Consider the following 17,128-nt stretch of genomic DNA (forward strand, 5'->3'; position numbering starts at 1 on the left):
CCACCCATCAGAAAAAAATATTTTTAAAACCCAATCTTGCCCACTTAATTGACAAAGAATTAGCAATGGATTTGTAGAACTTCTTTCTCTGGAGGTTTTTGAAAGAAAGGTGATAGTTTTCCTTCTGAAGTGGATTACTCCCTGTCTGAAGGATGAATTTGGATAAGATCTGTCAACGATTTTCATAGACTCATAAAGCTTATACTCCATACACAAAGTTTATATTATCTAACCCATAGTTTCCAATGCCTCTTCTTCCTTAATTTCTAGTTCTACTCCTTGTTATTCTGTGGTTCCTAGAACATAATATGTTAAGTACTTACCATGTGCTGTGTTGGGGTAGGTGCACGATAATTGAGATCAGATCCAGTCCCTCTCCTACACAGGGTTTAAGGTCTATCTTTTCCTCATTTTACAGATGAGGAAGATGAGACTCCGCAGTGTTAAATGACTTGCCCAAGGTCACTCAGACCTGGGCCGCTGATGAAGTTGGGACACAAACCTAGGTTTCCTGACTCCTAGTGTCGACCTCTTTCCGTTTGGCCATGCTGCATATTCCCCAAATTCCACACTAGCATAGATTCCTATGAGAAGCAGTGTGGCTTAGTGGAAAAAGCACGGACTTGGGAGTCAGAGGACGTGGGTTCTAATCCCACTTCCGCCACTTGTCTACTGTGTGACCTTGGGCAAGCCACTTAACTTCTCTGTGCCTCAGTTACCTCATCTGGAAAATGGGGATTAAGACACTGAAATACCATTATTATTATTATTATTATGAAAATCAAACCACAAAAAGGGCCATGAAGGAAATGCAATCTAAACTAAATTCCTTTATCCAAATGTTGGTATATTGTTAGGCCTCATACTTCGTTTCTTTTCTAATTTCTTTTAGACTTTATGTATAAGGGCACAGACTGAACAGGTACTGTGATCCGACTTTTATCATATCTACCCGTGATTATTACAGTGCTTGGCATATTGTAAGCACTTAACAGATACTATCAGTATTAGCAAGACAAGTATTCTCTGTGGTCTTTAGATTCTAGCTTGTTAAACTATACTTCGGGCTTTATTCTGTTCAATCTCATGTAACATATCTTCATAAAACCGAGCAGCTTGTTTGGAGTGCTGAGATCTTTCAGTTTATAATAGTAGCCTTAATTAGTAATTTGGGCCATTTAATTGAAAAACCTAGGTATGGTTTTGTTTTCCCATGGAGACTGGGCCTTTATGGACTATACCAACTTCCATTCCTCAGGAGTGTTAGTCGTTCAAGATCTTTCCAAATCACTTCTTCACCTTAGCGCCTAAACCACAGAGATTCCATCATTCTACCTCAGAAAGTATTCCAGGCAGTTTTGAAAAATTCCATTTTTCTTTCTTACCGTGAAAACAGGTGCAGAAGAGCTGATCTGGCTGTCAAAAAGTACTCTTAAAAGACAAGAGATGTTAGATTTTTTTCTAGATGATTTCCACATCTAAAGCACTTAAATCCTACATATCAATTGAGGGTAATGTTGACAATAAAGTGAAAAATAATTTCAAATGGAGTGTAGACTACAACTTCCAGAAGTATTTGTGGATGTTTTGGCTTTCTTTAAGGAAAAGAATCAATTTGATTTCAAAATGTATTGATTTCTTTTTCTGGTTGTTTTATACAAAGAGAAGAATGTTGGTTTCTTTTGTTCACATTATTAAAGTGGTAAGGGTTTTTTTTTTCTAGCTTTACAATTTATCCATAGTTTTTTGGTTACCTTCCAACCTAGAGATTCTATTTTGTTCTTCTCACGTAGTAACATTTTCACAACCTGCATGGTTTGTGGTCTTCTTAGTGGTACCTCCCTACACCCCATCTCTGGGATATTGGTAGAATGCACTAGGCCCTTGAGGATTCTTTTTCATTATTGTTACTAACCCTCAGCCCATGTTCTCTCTGGGGTTTCTTAAGCCTTGAAATGTTCAGAATGATATATGCTGGTTCTTTGTGCTCTGTTCATGTAACAAGTGGGTCTTGGGCCACCACAATATTAAATATAATTCCACTGTTTAGCTCAGTGTGAATTGGTGTTCCTGCCATTTCTATTTGGATTTCTTTGTTTTTATAGTATGTCATGAAGAAAAATGGAGAAGTATGCCTTGTGGAATTTATGGGCCATGAATCAAATGCAGTATCTGATAGGATTTTTTTTAAATCAAAGCAGTTACAGTTTCGTCTAGTAAAATCTTGTATTATTTCCAAGGTTTTGGTTCCGTTAGTCATGGGTCTTCCATGAGTATTATCAGGGATGCCTTCCATTCAAGGACTTTGCGGCTTTCATCACAAATTTCCACTACTCTTAAATTCAACTTGTTCTCACGATTTGTTGTCCTGTAAAGTAACAAATGGGCCAAATTTTCTGCACCCTAATTAAAATTCCATTTCTCATGAATTCCTTAATCGAATGCAAGTCATTATGTGCTTTGTTGATTCTTAAGTGCAAAGATAATTGCAATGGGCAGCGTGAAAGTGGCTTGATTATTGCCTGTCGACTCTTGTGAATTCTAATAGGTCTAATTGCATAGCATCAATTCATCATCTCAGCACCACTTCTTTTTATTATTAGCTCTCTGAACTGTAATGTGCTCATAAAGAAGTGTTGTAGTATATCAGTGCTGACACATTACCTGGCCCTTTGTATTTTCAACTCTTACCTAATGCCACTATTTAAATTAAAAGTTTATTATGAAATGCCCTTTTTTCTGAACGTAATTTTAAAATGTTCATTTATGATGAAAGTAATTTTGTTCAATCACCTGCCTGTGAATTTTCATTTGTATTTCTTCTAAATGATCACAAAGTTTCCTGTACATTTGGGTGTTAACTTAAGATTCTGACTAGCCTATTTTGATTGGAAAATACTACTGGCAAAGGAATTGCTCAACATGATTTTGTATTGTAATATCTAAACCATGAAAATAAGTTAGAGTGCCTACATAAATGATAAATTTCAAAGTATTGAATAGGAGACTCTAGTAATATGGAAAAAGGACTTCTCATTGATGGAAATCCTGTTAGGCCAACGTTAGCATACCAAGTACAGGATAAGAGCATATGTGTCAAAGCAAGTCTTTCATATTATTCCATGGGGGTGGGGGACTGGGGAATAAGGAGGAAGAGAATAAGATTTGGGAGTAGATTTTTTTTTATTGGAGATTGCATGAATTCAAATCAAGCATAGCCTTCCAGAGAGAGTGCTCAATTCAAATTCCTTTATCATCATCAGTGGTATCTATTAATCACCTACTCTTGATTTTATGTTTTACCTGTGTCAACTTGTCTACCAACTCTGTTATTGTACTCTCCCAAGCGCTTAGTACAATGCTCTACACACAGTGAGTGCTCAAAAAATATGATTTACATGTGAACTCATTGTATTAATATAGTGTGACCAGGAGTAATAATGGTGCATATTTGTATAAAGCAGTTCTGTTTTGTTGCTTTCAGGGGAGTTAATCAAATACAAGCTGTTGTACCCATGTAGTGAACCTTGATTAAGATGAAATTGTGTAAACTCATCATTGGTCTTAATATTGCCCCTTTGAGCACTTCAGGGGCAATCATCAAACACCTACTGAGTGTCATTAGGTCAGTAGCCCTGTGGTAACCAATTAAAGGATTTCCCCAGGAAGAATGGATTGACTTGTATTTTGCTGCTTTTTTTTTTAATGGTACTTGTTCAGTGCCCGGCACATAGTAAAGCACTTTACCAAGCAGTGGAATTAGATGCAAGATGGTCAAGTTTTACACAGTCGCAGTCCCACTTGGAGCTCACAATCTGTCAGAGGGAGAAGTATTAATCCCCATTTTACAGATAACTGAGCTACACAGAAGTTAAGTGACTTTCCAAAGGTCACACAGCATACAAGTGGTTTTTGTTTGTGGAGTTGGATGGGCAACCACTAGAGGTTTTTGAGGAGTGGGGAAATATGAACTGAATGGATTTATAGAAAAAATTATCCAGGCATCAGATTAAACGGGAAATGTGTATTGTGTTTCTGATGTTCTGACCCACATCATTTTGCTCTCAGGCACTCAATGAGTATGGGTGCTGAAATACATTCTCTGAAGTATGTAGAGGAGATGAAATAGATGACTGTCATTTGTCATCAGAATAAGGCTATGTCTTGCATGTTGAGAGATCTGAATTTCCGGATTTAAGTATGAGAAATACGATATTCAGGTTGACTTTAGATCAGTCAGTCAGTCATTAAGTGCTTACTGTGTACACAGCACTGTACTGAGCATTTTGGAGAGTACAGTACAGCAGTGTTGATAGACATGATCCCTTCCCACAAGGAGCTTATAGCCTAGAGGGAATGCATTAGTAACATGTTTCCCCCAAAAGCACTTGAATAGTGGCATAAATCTTAGGAAAGAATATCACAAAGACACGGGCCGCTCCGGACTCCTGCTCGCTTTACTTTATCCTTCCTTCCTCCTTCCCCATCTCCTTCCCCATCTCCTTCCCCATCTCCTTCCCCATCTCCTTCCCCATCTCCTTCCCCTCCTCCTTCCCCTCCTCCTTCCCCTCCTCCTTCCCCTCCTCCTTCCCCTCCTCCTTCCCCTCCTCCTTCCCCTCCTCCTTCCCCTCCTCCTTCCCCTCCTCCTTCCCCTCCTCCTTCCCCTCCTCCTTCCCCTCCTCCTTTCCCTTCTCCTTTCCCATCTCCTTCCCTTCTCCTTTCCCATCTCCTTCCCTCCTCCTTTCCCATCCCCTTCCCTCCTCCTTTCCCATCTCCTTCCCTCCTCCTTTCCCATCTCCTTCCCTCCTCCTTTCCCATCTCCTTCCCTCCTCCTTTCCCATCTCCTTTCCCATCTCCTTTCCCATCTCCTTTCCCATCTCCTTTCCCTTCTCCTTTCCCTTCTCCTTTCCCTTCTCCTTTCGCTTCTCCTTTCGCTTCTCCTTTCGCTTCTCCTTTCGCTTCTCCTTTCGCTTCTCCTTTCGCTTCTCCTTTCGCTTCTCCTTTCGCTTCTCCTTTCGCTTCTCCTTTTGCTTCTCCTTTCCCTTCTCCTTTCCCTTCTCCTTTCCCTTCATCTCCTTTCCTTCTCCTTTCCCATCTCCTTTAGACTGTGAGCCCACTGTTGGGTAGGGACTGTCTCTATATGTTGCCAACTTGTACTTCCCAAGCGCTTAGTACAGTGCTCTGCACACAGTAAGTGCTCAATAAATACGATTGATGATGATGATGATGACAAAGCTCCTTTGGTTAACATTAGAATGGTCTTTCTTATTTTCATCAAAGTGTGTAAAATATTGCTACTTTAAGAGATTTAGTGTGGGTCAGCAGAACCTTTAATCCAGAGCATTGTCCAAAGAACTCTTACACTGCATTCTCTGACTTAGTCATTGTCTCTGCTCTGGGGGAATTTTGGATTCAACTACTCCTTCAGACTGTTACAATGCTATCAGGATGTGTCACTGACACTGTTCACACTGGCTAAAATGCAATAAAGCAGAGTGGCTTTGGAAGATCTCAGCTGTTTAATTTTTCTGTTCTGAAATAGGTTGAGGCAAGTAAGTTTCTATCAATCCTTATGTGCCTTTAAAGTTTATTTTAAAATACATCTTTTTTTATTCAGGCTTTTGAAAATATCTTTTTAATGAAAACTAATAGCTACATATCTCAAAACAGCTCTACTGATGTGAATATTCTGTTCCTCTAATAAAATCCCCCTGGGGTTCACGTGGCAATTTACTTTCATCCCAGAATAGATGGAAACTGAGCAAAATCTTTATTAAGATCGGGACATAAAAAGAATGGCATTGGGCAGCACTGGCTCCAGCTGTAGGGGAGGGGCCGTGGACTGGCTGAGCTTTGCGTTTTCTGTTTCCTTCATTAATGATTTTTCTTTTGCCAGAAGATGAGTAGGAGGATGTCAGGTTTGATAAAGTGACTGTTGTCTTGTCCTTTGCTGTCGAGTTGTTTCTGACCCACAGCTACTTCATGGACACACATCTCCCCATTTCCATCTGCAATGGTAGGCCTCTGTTGGACTGTCCCTCCCATAGCCGAGGCCGCTAGAATACTGGAAATTCTCCAGGAGCCATCCTAAGAGGGGATTGCACATAGTAAGTGCTTAATAAATGCCATTATTATTATTATTATTATGAAAGAATTATTCTATAACTCTGGAAAAGGCATTAGAAAATAGAGTATTAGTACAATTAAGCAAAACCGCGTATCTGAGTTTACCAAGACAAGTATCTTTGTCACAGTAAAACTGAATTTGATCTGAGCTGGCTTATAGGGGAAGGGTTAACTGGTGAAACAGCTTAAGCAGTCTGAATGTATTGTCAGTGGTGGAATTAGTACTCCCAATCACTGTACGGATGGGATACCACTAACCCCTTACAGACCTTTAACCTTGTTATTTTTTTAAAAAAAGACAACATTCATTCATTGTCGTATTTATTGAGCGCTTACTGTGTGCAGAGCACTGTACTGAGCGCTTGGGAAGTACAAGTTGGCAACATATAGAGACGGTCCCTACCCAACAATGGGCTCACAGGCTAGAAGGGGGAAACAGACAACAAAACAAAACCTGTAGACAGGTGTCAAGTCATCAGAAAAATAGAATTAAAGCTAAATGCACATCATTAACAAAGTAAATAGAATAGCGAATATGTGCAAGATGTCCTCTTGAACCAAACTCTATCAACTTTCTAAAACCCATGCTAGCTTTTAAAATTCTGTCTGCTTTCTTTTCTATGGTTGCATCACTGTATAGCATACTGCTTTGTAGTAGAATTGAATGGCAATTCTGATGAAAATCTTTGGTTTTCGGGAGTGTTTTCCTACTGGTGTATAGCCTCGGTTTTGTTCAGGTTTATTGCCAGCCCAGAGTGCAGCACTGAATATGCAGAGCAATTGACAGTCACTTGAATATATTCTTGCATAAGTTCTTCAGTAGTATGGTAGTAAGCATCTGGCCATGGCTGCCTAGTTCATGAGCTTCCTTGGATGTGACAGTTGTTCTTATTGAAATGGAAGGTATTGACCTTCTGTGGCACAATGGCTATTTTTAAAAATGGATTTTCTACTATTGCACCACACAAAATTAAAGTTCACCAGTGTGTACCAATGAGCCGATTTTGAGTATTTTTTTGGGGGGAAAAAAGTCCTAAAATGTTCTTGCCTCATGAAACTCAAGTGATGGGAAATGCATGATCAAATCATAAATTGTCTTCTCTTCTGGGGGAGGATGTAGTTTTTGAACTACTCATTGATTAACTTTCTTGAAGTGTTTTGAACCTATTATTCATTAATTAGAAGTGCCAAATTTGGGCCTTTTTGAGCAGAATCCAGATGATCATCATCTTCAGGACTGGAGCCTCATAAATAGCACTTTTCTTGAAAATGTCCTTTTACTTAGTTTAAAACTTCACCCACTCTCACATATACTGTTGAATGCCAGAAGTGCCATACATTTTACTCACTTCCACCTGGGCTCATATGTTTTTTCATTCACTATAAATCATTGAAACGCTTGGGATTGCCTAAGATTTTTTGTAGCTTGCCACAGCTGCTGTGAGATTCCAAGTTGTTGGAAATACTCTATTGTATTGCAAATGCCCTTTCCCCTTGATTCTCCACTCAATCTCATAGATACTATAAAGTCTTTTCCGTAGGGCTGTCACTGATGTATTCCGTCCACAGTATTGTTAATTAAAAAGTATGCACGTGGACAAACGATGCAGGGTAGACCTATTTTGTCCGAGAGTGAGATTTTTAATGGATCATTGTACACTGCAAGGCAGGAAGCAAATTAATAATTTAAGGCAAGCATATTCCTTGTTATGTTCAGAATAAGGCTTTTTGTGGAAATGACTCAAATGACATTTTATGACCAAGCTTTAAGAACTATACAGGTTTTGAAGTTCATGAAGAAGAAAACCTCTTGTCAGGTGTATGGTGCCCAAAATGGGGCCTTATTCTCAATTTGCTGTGAAGAGAATCGAAACTTAAATTGAGGCATTCTTGGTCTATTAAAGCCTTGACCCCTTGTTATACATTTTTACCAACTGGAAAGTGCCAAGTCTGATAAGATACTGTAATCTTAAATGGAGATTACAAGGAAGTAATATAAAGAAAAATATGTCTTTCAAAGCTGAACGACTGAAAGGAAAAATCACCCAGGAGAACAGAAAACCAAGTAACGAATTTAAAAATAAAACCTACTAAGAGGATAGTTTGATCATATACTAATTTAAACTAGGTAATTGCAGTATTTTTTTTAAATTGAGAGGAATCCATTTATACTTTTGAAAAGAGATATTGGTGAATAAGAAGAATTAGGCAAGAGACTAGTGGGTGGCTTAACTCCAGTTAGCAGATGTCAATCACAGATTGAATAGTCACATTTGATGTACAACTGAGTGTATCTCAAAATAGAATGTGAGCAAGCTGAGCACATTTGTATATCAAAGCATTGGCCTACATACAGTAAGCATGGCAACATTCAGCATACTACACTTCTGGGAGGTAATTCAATTTTCCATTAACAGAGCTTCACATATTCCTTTTCAGGCCTACGTGGAAAGTTCTTTTGATATAAATCAACTGGTGAAATTTCCAAAATGGACATCTTAATGCTCTGTCTTGTTATCATATCTCTTTTTTAAATTCAATTTAAATACAGTACATTGGCTTCCTCCTTAAAATTCATACAATTCAAATTATGATTGACGGTAGGGCTCAGAATCATTATGTAGTTTTTTAGATGGACCAATTACGGCTATGACTATACAAATGGAATGAATGAAAGAAATGTGTAATTGATTCTATACTTAGTCTGACAGTTCATTAACCATTTGAATGTGGTGTAGTTGCTTCACCAGTGGAAAAAGGAGAGAAACTTATTTGTACTTTCCCATTTGTTCAAAAATGCATTATGCTAATTTTTTTTGTGGAATGCTTTTATTGCTTGGGTTATAAAGGACAAGAATGAGATATTTGTAAATTACACTGATGCCCTCCGCATTTATTCCACATCACACAATCACACATTTCTCAATTTACACTCTTAGAAATGAAAGTTGTCTTTTTCCTTCTATCAGCCTTCCCTCTGACACCCCCTTGGATAAGCATCATTTCCCTGGATAAAAGAGTGGGGAAATGGCTTGAAAACAAAAAGGAATGATTTATGGACTGATTTACTTAATGAAAGAGACTGAGAAAACAAGGGCCATTTGTCTTCCCACACTTTCGTATGATGTGGCAGAATAGCACATGCAGTTTCATTTTTCATCACTCTGCAAGGGGCTACATTTGAAATGGTGATTGAATGTGCAAATTGCATTTCTCTTTACCACTGTTACCGTGCAGTGGCTGGAACTGTTTTAAATACATAAGGGTCTGCTTGGCTCAGAAATCATAGTGGACACTGCAGTGAAAAATAATTGCCTATGCTGCGTGTGGATAAAAGGCACTATTTTGTGATAACTAGATCTTACTACATCCTTTTCAGAGAGGCCCTTGTCACATGGTTATGAATCCACAGGCCAAATAAAATAGAATTACAATAATTCACGATTATTGATTCCAGTCACCCAGCTGGTTCCAAATATATCTTGCTTCAATACAATTTCAGTTCTGTTACTCCATATGGCAATCCTAATTTGTCGCAACTATAGAACTGATCCCCTTTTAAAAGAGTTCATTCATTCAAGGAGTTGGGCACCAATAGTATATCGAACTGTAACATCATGACAGTGGTGCCTAGTTCATTCCCATACTTGATACAAGCTTTGTTTTTTTTTTGTCAAATCAGTGTGGTCATTAGTATATTATTTTGCTCCTTCAAATCCCTGGCTGTCCATCTGAAAGCTCCTAGAGTTTCCCCAGAAAATGCTCCTCTCTGGCTGTAGACCCCTAGCTAGAATATCGTTTATTAATTCTTCTTCAATCAGTGGTATTTATTGAGCGGTGACCATGTGCAGAACATTATACTAAGTGTTTGGGGCAGTACAATACAATAGAATTGGTAGACATGCTTAGTACAGTGCTTTGCACACAGTAAGCATTCAATAAATACAATTGAACTTCTCTTCCCACAAGGAGCTTCCAGTCTAGAAGGGGAGGCAGACATTAAATTACAGATTTGTAACGTAAGTGCTTTGGAGCTGAATGTGGGGTGAGTGCCAGGTGCTGAAAGGATACAGAGCCAAGCGCATAGGTGACACAGAAGGGAGAAGGGCCGGGGAAATGGGGGCTTAGTCAGGGAAGGCTTCTTGGAGGAGATGAAATTTCCTTGAAGTTGGGTTGACAACTAACGAAAAAAAGGCAAGATTTTAGATCCACCTCACCAACAGATGTTTCCGTGAACTAAGACCAAACCTAAATCAATGATACTTGAGTGGTCACTTTGTTCAGAGCACTGTATTAAGTATTTGGACATTTAAATGTTCCTTAAGCTAGGCAGAGGAAGCCAGTACAGTAATGGAGTGGGTTGGATGAGGCAGGGGTGATGCTTTTATAAGGGGAAAAGAACCTGGTGAGTAGCAAGGAGAATTTTTCCGTTTTTGGATGATGGGGGGATGCTAGATTAGTGTGATTTGTAAGACTGGGCTCCTGCCTGACCTATTCTGAAAAGGAAGTAGAAATATCTACCTGCCTACATCCAGAAGGATTTGGTAGAGGATTGGGCCAGATTCCAAATGGAAGCACTGATAAACAGAACTGAGATGTTTTCACAGACAGAATGATGTATATATGTTGTGTATATGTATATATGTTTGTACATACTTATTACTCTATTTATTTTACTTGTACATATCTATTCTATTTATTTTATTTTGTTAGTATGTTTCGTTTTGTTCTCTGTCTCCCCCTTTTAGACTGTGAGCCCACTGTTGGGTAGGGACTGTCTCTATATGTTGCCAACTTGTACTTTCCAAGCGCTTGTACTTTACAGTGCTCTGCACACAGTAAGCGCTTAATAAATACAATTGATTGATGTCCAGCCACTAATGTTTAATCAAAATTATAATGGAAATGAATACAAAGGGGCATTCAGATGGTGATTCATGAACTGAGACTTATAAAGGCTCTTTAGCATGTGTTCAGGCCAGCCCTCAGAGCACATGGGCACTTTTGCCCAAAGGCTCTTCCTAGGGAAATGGATGGAATCATAAATCTCAGAAGAAAGTCCTTTTATCACTAGTCTATTGTACCAAAGGTAGTAGCTAAGCAGATAGAGAATAGAGAAAGCTATCCACATACTTCCATAGTTCAGATCTGATGCAGGGGCAGATATTTTCTTAGGTTCCAAGGAGAGAGACTGAGCAATCCTTTATAAGGGATTTGCTCCACCCCAGGGGTGGGGAAAGCTTTCCACTCTTGCTGGGAAGGCAAGCTCCTCCCAGAAAGCGCCAATGGCTCCTGGAAAATGGAAGCAATTTGACCCCTTTGCTTCCTGGGGTGTGTAACTTTTTTATATTTTGGGTTTTTCTCCTTCCTTTTCCAGAAAATCCCTCCTCACTAACTTTCAGTGAATCCTCTCTAGGGTTTGTCAACACATATTTGAGTACTTTGTACAGAGCACTGTACTAAATAATAATAATAATGATATTTGTTAAGCACTTACAATATGCCAAGCACTGTACTAAGTGATAGAGTGGATACAAGCAAATCAGGTTGGACACAGTCCCTGTCCCAGGTGGGGTGCTCAGTCTCAAGCAGTGTGGCTCAGTGGAAAGAGCACGGACTTTGGAGTCAGAGGTCATCGGTTCAAATTCCGGCTCCTCCAATTGTCAGCTGTGTGACTTTGGGCAAGTCACTTGACTTCTCTGTGCCTCAGTTACCACAACTGTAAAATGGGGATTAAGACTGGGAGCCCCCTGTGGGACAACCTGATCACCTTGTAACCTCCCCTGCACTTAGAACAGTGCTTCATGTAGTAAGTGCTTAATAAATGCCATTATTATTATTATTATTTTACAGATGAACTCACTGAGGCACAGAGAAGTTTAGTGAGTTGCCCAAGGTCCCACAGCAGACAAGTGGTGGAGCTGGGATTAGAACCCATTACCTTCTGACTCCCAATCCTGTGCTACTACTAAACACTTGGGAGAGAACAATGGAGTACATAGAGACAAAACCTGTTCTCAAGGAACTTACAATTTAGTACACAGTGTATGAAAGAAATGATCTATATGAGAGGTTAAAGTCTTTTAAAAAGAACAGTACTAACTACCAACCAAAATCTCCACATTATTTTGTGGATAAAGAGATAATCAGCGTCTCGCTAACGCCATCAAGGTATAGTTATTATGCAATGATTAAACTGTTTGTATAAAAATTCATTAGCACTATGAACATAATGATTAAATAATGAAGGCAATTTCCTTTAGAGCCTTCATTGATTCACCAACAGCTTTGTAAGCCTGAGAGGTCATCCTATTAGTCAATAGGACCACCTGATTGTGGAGGCTGTAAACGAAATGCACCAAATAATAATACTAGTAATGATGGCATTTAAGTGCTTACTGTGGGCAATGCACTGTTCTAAGCGCTGAGGGGGATACAAGGTGGTCACATTGTCCCATGTGGGGCTCAGTCTTAATCCCCATTTTACAGATGAGGTAACTGAGGCTCAGAGAAGTTACGTGAAGCCCAAGGTCACACAGCGGACAAGTGGTGGAGCTGGGATTAGAACCCATGACCTCTGACTCCTAAACCCAGCTCTTTCACCAGAGCCCCGCTGCTTCATATTTGGATTGTACAAACCGGTGGTGGTTTCTGTGTGCAGGTTATTCTCAGGTTTCTTTATGGCCATCCAGTCTACCTAAGATCTGAATACCCTAAATTTCATTCTTCATCAGGATGGAAGCACTCACTTTTACCTTTTAGGACCCTAGCAAGCAGTTAATAAATGTGACAGTGATCATTTTTGTTTGTGAGAAAGCTTAAAGATTGGGGTTCTTGTTTCTTGATCCAACCACTGACTGCAAGACTGTGGACGACAACTATCTATGAAAAGCAGCGTGGCTTAGTGGAAAGAGCCCGGGCTTGGGAGTCAGAGGTCGTGGGTTCTAATCCTGGCTCCGCCACTTGTCAGCTATGTGACTTTGGGCAGGTCACTACACTTCTCTGGGCCTCAGTTACCTCATCTGTAAAACGGGGATGAAGCCTGTGAGCCCTATGTGGGACACCCTAATTACCTTGTATCTAAGCCAGCACTTAGAACAGGGCTTTGCACATAGAAAGCATTTAACAAATGCAATCATCATTATTGTTATTAACTATCTGAAGCTCTAGTCCTCATGGCTTTCTTTATTTGATAAGGGAAATGTGGTAATACTTTTACTTGTACATATCTATTCTATTTTATTTTGTTAGTATGTTTGGTTTTGTTCTCTGTTTCCCCCTTCTAGACTGTGAGCCCACTGTTGGGTAGGGACTGTCTCTATATGTTGCCAACTTGTACTTCCCAAGCGCTTAGTACAGTGCTCTGCACACAGTAAGCGCTCAATAAATACGATTGATTGATTGATTTCCCATACTGAGGGTAGTGTATACTTCTAGTGGTTTTGGATCCCTGGATGAAAGCTGAAATTTGTGTTAACTATCTGTACTGTTGCTAAATTTCTGAAGTCCCTCCTTTCATCAGAAAGGCCTTACTTACCATTGGCTTTAAAGCACTCAATTGCCTTGTCCATGTAAATCAACTGTAAACTCACTCTTATCAGGGGATATGTCTTAGTACTGTGTTTTGTGAATACCATTGACTCACAGCCCTCAGAGCAGGAAGCAGTGTTGCCTAGTGAAAAGAGCACAGGCCTGGGAATGAAGGGACCTGGATTCTAATCTTGGCTGGGCCACTTGCCTTGGGTAAGTCACTTGGCTGCAGAAGGATTGCCAAACTGGTCAACTGTTGCTCATGTCCATCTGAGCATCCTCTGACCTATGGTGTATCCATAGGCTCCGTTGAACATCCTGGATCCCAGGGCAGGCTTCATTGACGTAAGCATCCAGAGGCTTCCCAGTGCTGTCCATACATGTCGTCTATTCTGTTGGGGCAGTGGAACTCGGGTGGGCTTGGCCCAGCCAAAGGAGTCGGAAACCTAGCTCCCTTTCTTCAGTGTTAACTTTGGATCATGTTCTATGTTCTAGTTTGGCCTAGTTTTTGCCTCAATGGAAACTGAGCAAGTGGATTTGAAGACATAAAATTTGGATTAGAACTAGTGTCTTAGAAGTGTAACCTGTGTTTTTTCAATCTCCATGCTATGGAGAATAGTTCCAAAGGCATAGGTTTTGGTCATAGAATTAATAATTATGATATTTACACATATACTACATGCTGGGATGGGTAGGAGTCAATCAGTTGGAAACCCAGTCCCTTTCCCACATGGATTTCCCAGTCTAAGTAGGAGGAAGAATGGGTATTCAAACCCCATTTTACAGATGAGGAAACTTGGGCACAGAGAAGCTATGACTTTTCCAAGGTCTCACGGCAGACAAGTGAAGGAACCGACCCATGGTATTTTTACTAAACACTACTTCCTATCCTATAATAAATGCATTTTTCAAAAGAGCAAATTTTCATAGTAATGGCAATTATTGAGCATTTGCATGGTGCTGAGCATTCTAAATACTAGGGTGATTACAAAATAAGTGAATTCAGGCCCAGTACCTGTCCCACAATGGGCTCACAATCTCACTGGGGAAGGACAGACATTTAGGAAAGAAAAATAAATTAGACAGAAAAGGAGCACTTAGGAATTAAAGGACATGTGAACAAATATACTGTCCTTGGAGGGAGCAGTCCTCATGATTTTCTCCATTCCAGACACAGTCCTTTTTTTCAAACCGCCAAAACTTCCCCAACTTTCTGACTTTTCCAAAGATTCCACATTCAGTGGTTTCTCAGTTTCTGACCTCTGGCTTCTGAGGGGGTGGGGTCTGGGCTCTCACAGTGACTGGCAGGGGGAGGGAAGCTGTTCCGATCTGAAGAAGGCAGTGCAAATACCAGCGCACATAGAGGCATGGCAGCTTTTAATTGCTTTCAATGCCAGTACAGACAGTGATGTATGATTGTTAAACAAAATTTTCCACCAAACCTGGATGAAATTCAATAGGGATGCGTGTAAGAGAGTGTTACCCCCTCCCCACTGTAGATTGAGAAAAGATGGTATAACCATATATGTTGTAGAAAAAGACCTGGAAGCTTAAATGACCATAAGAATATGAGTCAGTAATAAATGTGGTGTTGCTATTAAGGAAGCCAGAATGACAGTATTCAAGTAACAAGAATATGCTAGGCAAGAGAAGGAAAGTCTTCTATCTACCATAGTCTGCCGTGGATCATATTTTTAAGAGCGTATTGAACATCTGGAAAGGGTCTATAGAAAATAAGAATAAGTAGAAAAGCATTTGCATGAAGAAAATTAAGGTATTTAGGTTAGTTTAGAAATTCTTCCTCCCTTCATATCTGACAGACCACCATTCCTATCTTCAAAGCCCTACTAAAGTCATATCTCCTCCAGGAAGCTTTCCCAACTAAATTGTCCCTCCGAGCTGCCCCAACCCTATCTATCCATCTGCCCTCCCTTTGGATGCAATTTCAGCCCATACTCACCTCACCCGCTTAGCCCTTATGTGTAGACTCCTTGAGGGATTGTGTGTACCAACCCTACTGTACTCTCCAAAGGCCTTAGTACAGTGCTCTGCATACAGCACTAAGAAGTATCATTGACAGATTGCTAAAAGGTTAAGGGATAATAATAATGGCATTTGTTAAGCGCTTACTATGTGCAGAGCACTGTTCTGAGCACTAGGGAGAATGCAAGGTATCAGGTTGTCCATGTGGGGCTCCCAGTCTTCATTCCCATTTTACAGATGAGGTAATTGAGGCACAGAGAAGTGAAGTGACTTGCTCAAAGTCACACAACTGACAAGTGGTGGAGCTGGGATTAGAACTCACGACTTCTGACTCCCAAGCCTGGGCTCTTTCCAGTGAGCCACGCTTTAAAACTGTCTTCAAGTCTATGAAGAATTTTCTTAGAAAGATACTAACTAGAGTATATCCACAGAGGGCAAAGGAAGAGGAAATACATTTTAATTGTTGAAGAAGAGAATTCACCTGGGAAAAAGAAATAAATTGACGTCTGTAAACATGAAAAAATCGAACCAGATTATTAAGAGAAATGAATAACTTCATCCTTAGGAAATTTAAAAATGACTTGACTATCATTTATTCTGAATTATTTAATTATTCATTTGCCTAGGCAGAAGTAGTCTTGATCAAATGATCTTTTTCAGCTGTTTGGATATGTTCTCTTCTTCCTCTCATTTGGGGCAGTGAAAAAGTAAAATGTGAGTAATAGGTAGTGATAAGGTGACCCAAATTCTACTTACAAAAGAACTGGATAGGAGACTGGAAACGTTTTAGTTTCGAGTTTCCTTGGCTTGAAGGATATTGCTCTAGAATATTTAAAGAAGCTTTCACTATCAATCTGGAATTTATTATATGACCAGTTTATGTTTACATCCATATAAGTGTGTAAATGTGTCAACTTACTGTCTCAGTTTAAAATGTGCATTTGGAAATAATTCCCGAGTGAGTCTCTTTTGCAGTAGAGCCCATTATGTTCAACTTAAATTATCCAATTTTCCATCTGTCCTTCTGTGTCTATCCAACCGCAGGAGGGCATTTGAGTAATGCTCTGCTGACCATTAACTACATAGACAATTCCATATACTAGTTTGCTAGTAGCCTTTTTTTAAGAAGAGCTATTTTCAATCAATCAGTATTATTTAGTGCCGCCTGTGTGTTGAACCCTGTACCAAGCACTTGAGAGACTACAATAAAGGTGCACGACTTGATTCTTGCCTACAAGTGTTCCAAATCTAAAGGGGGAGACAGTCCTAAAGTCATTTACGAAGAGAAACAGGAAGTGCTTAAATTATGGACTATGTAAATCAATATGTGAAAAAAATGTGTTGATAATGGAGAGAGAGGCTTCCTCTAGGAGTTTTGAAGAGAGGGAGAGCTGCTGTCGGGGGGCTTTGAAGGAGGGAGTGAGGAGGGACCTTCTGGCCAGGAGGAAGAACATGAGCAAAGGGTCAGATTTGGCTCAGTGAGAAGGTG

The 17,128-nt window shown here is 39.8% G+C and overlaps 1 protein-coding gene across 2 annotated transcripts in view; it reads left to right on the forward strand.

Annotated features, from left to right (window-relative positions):
• Positions 1-17,128, forward strand: part of MACROD2 (mono-ADP ribosylhydrolase 2) — a 1,236,128-nt gene that overhangs the window by 676,897 nt on the left and 542,103 nt on the right. The window lies entirely within an intron of this gene.

Source organism: Tachyglossus aculeatus, chromosome 9, assembly GCF_015852505.1.
Source record: "Tachyglossus aculeatus isolate mTacAcu1 chromosome 9, mTacAcu1.pri, whole genome shotgun sequence".
Lineage (NCBI taxonomy): Eukaryota > Metazoa > Chordata > Mammalia > Monotremata > Tachyglossidae > Tachyglossus > Tachyglossus aculeatus.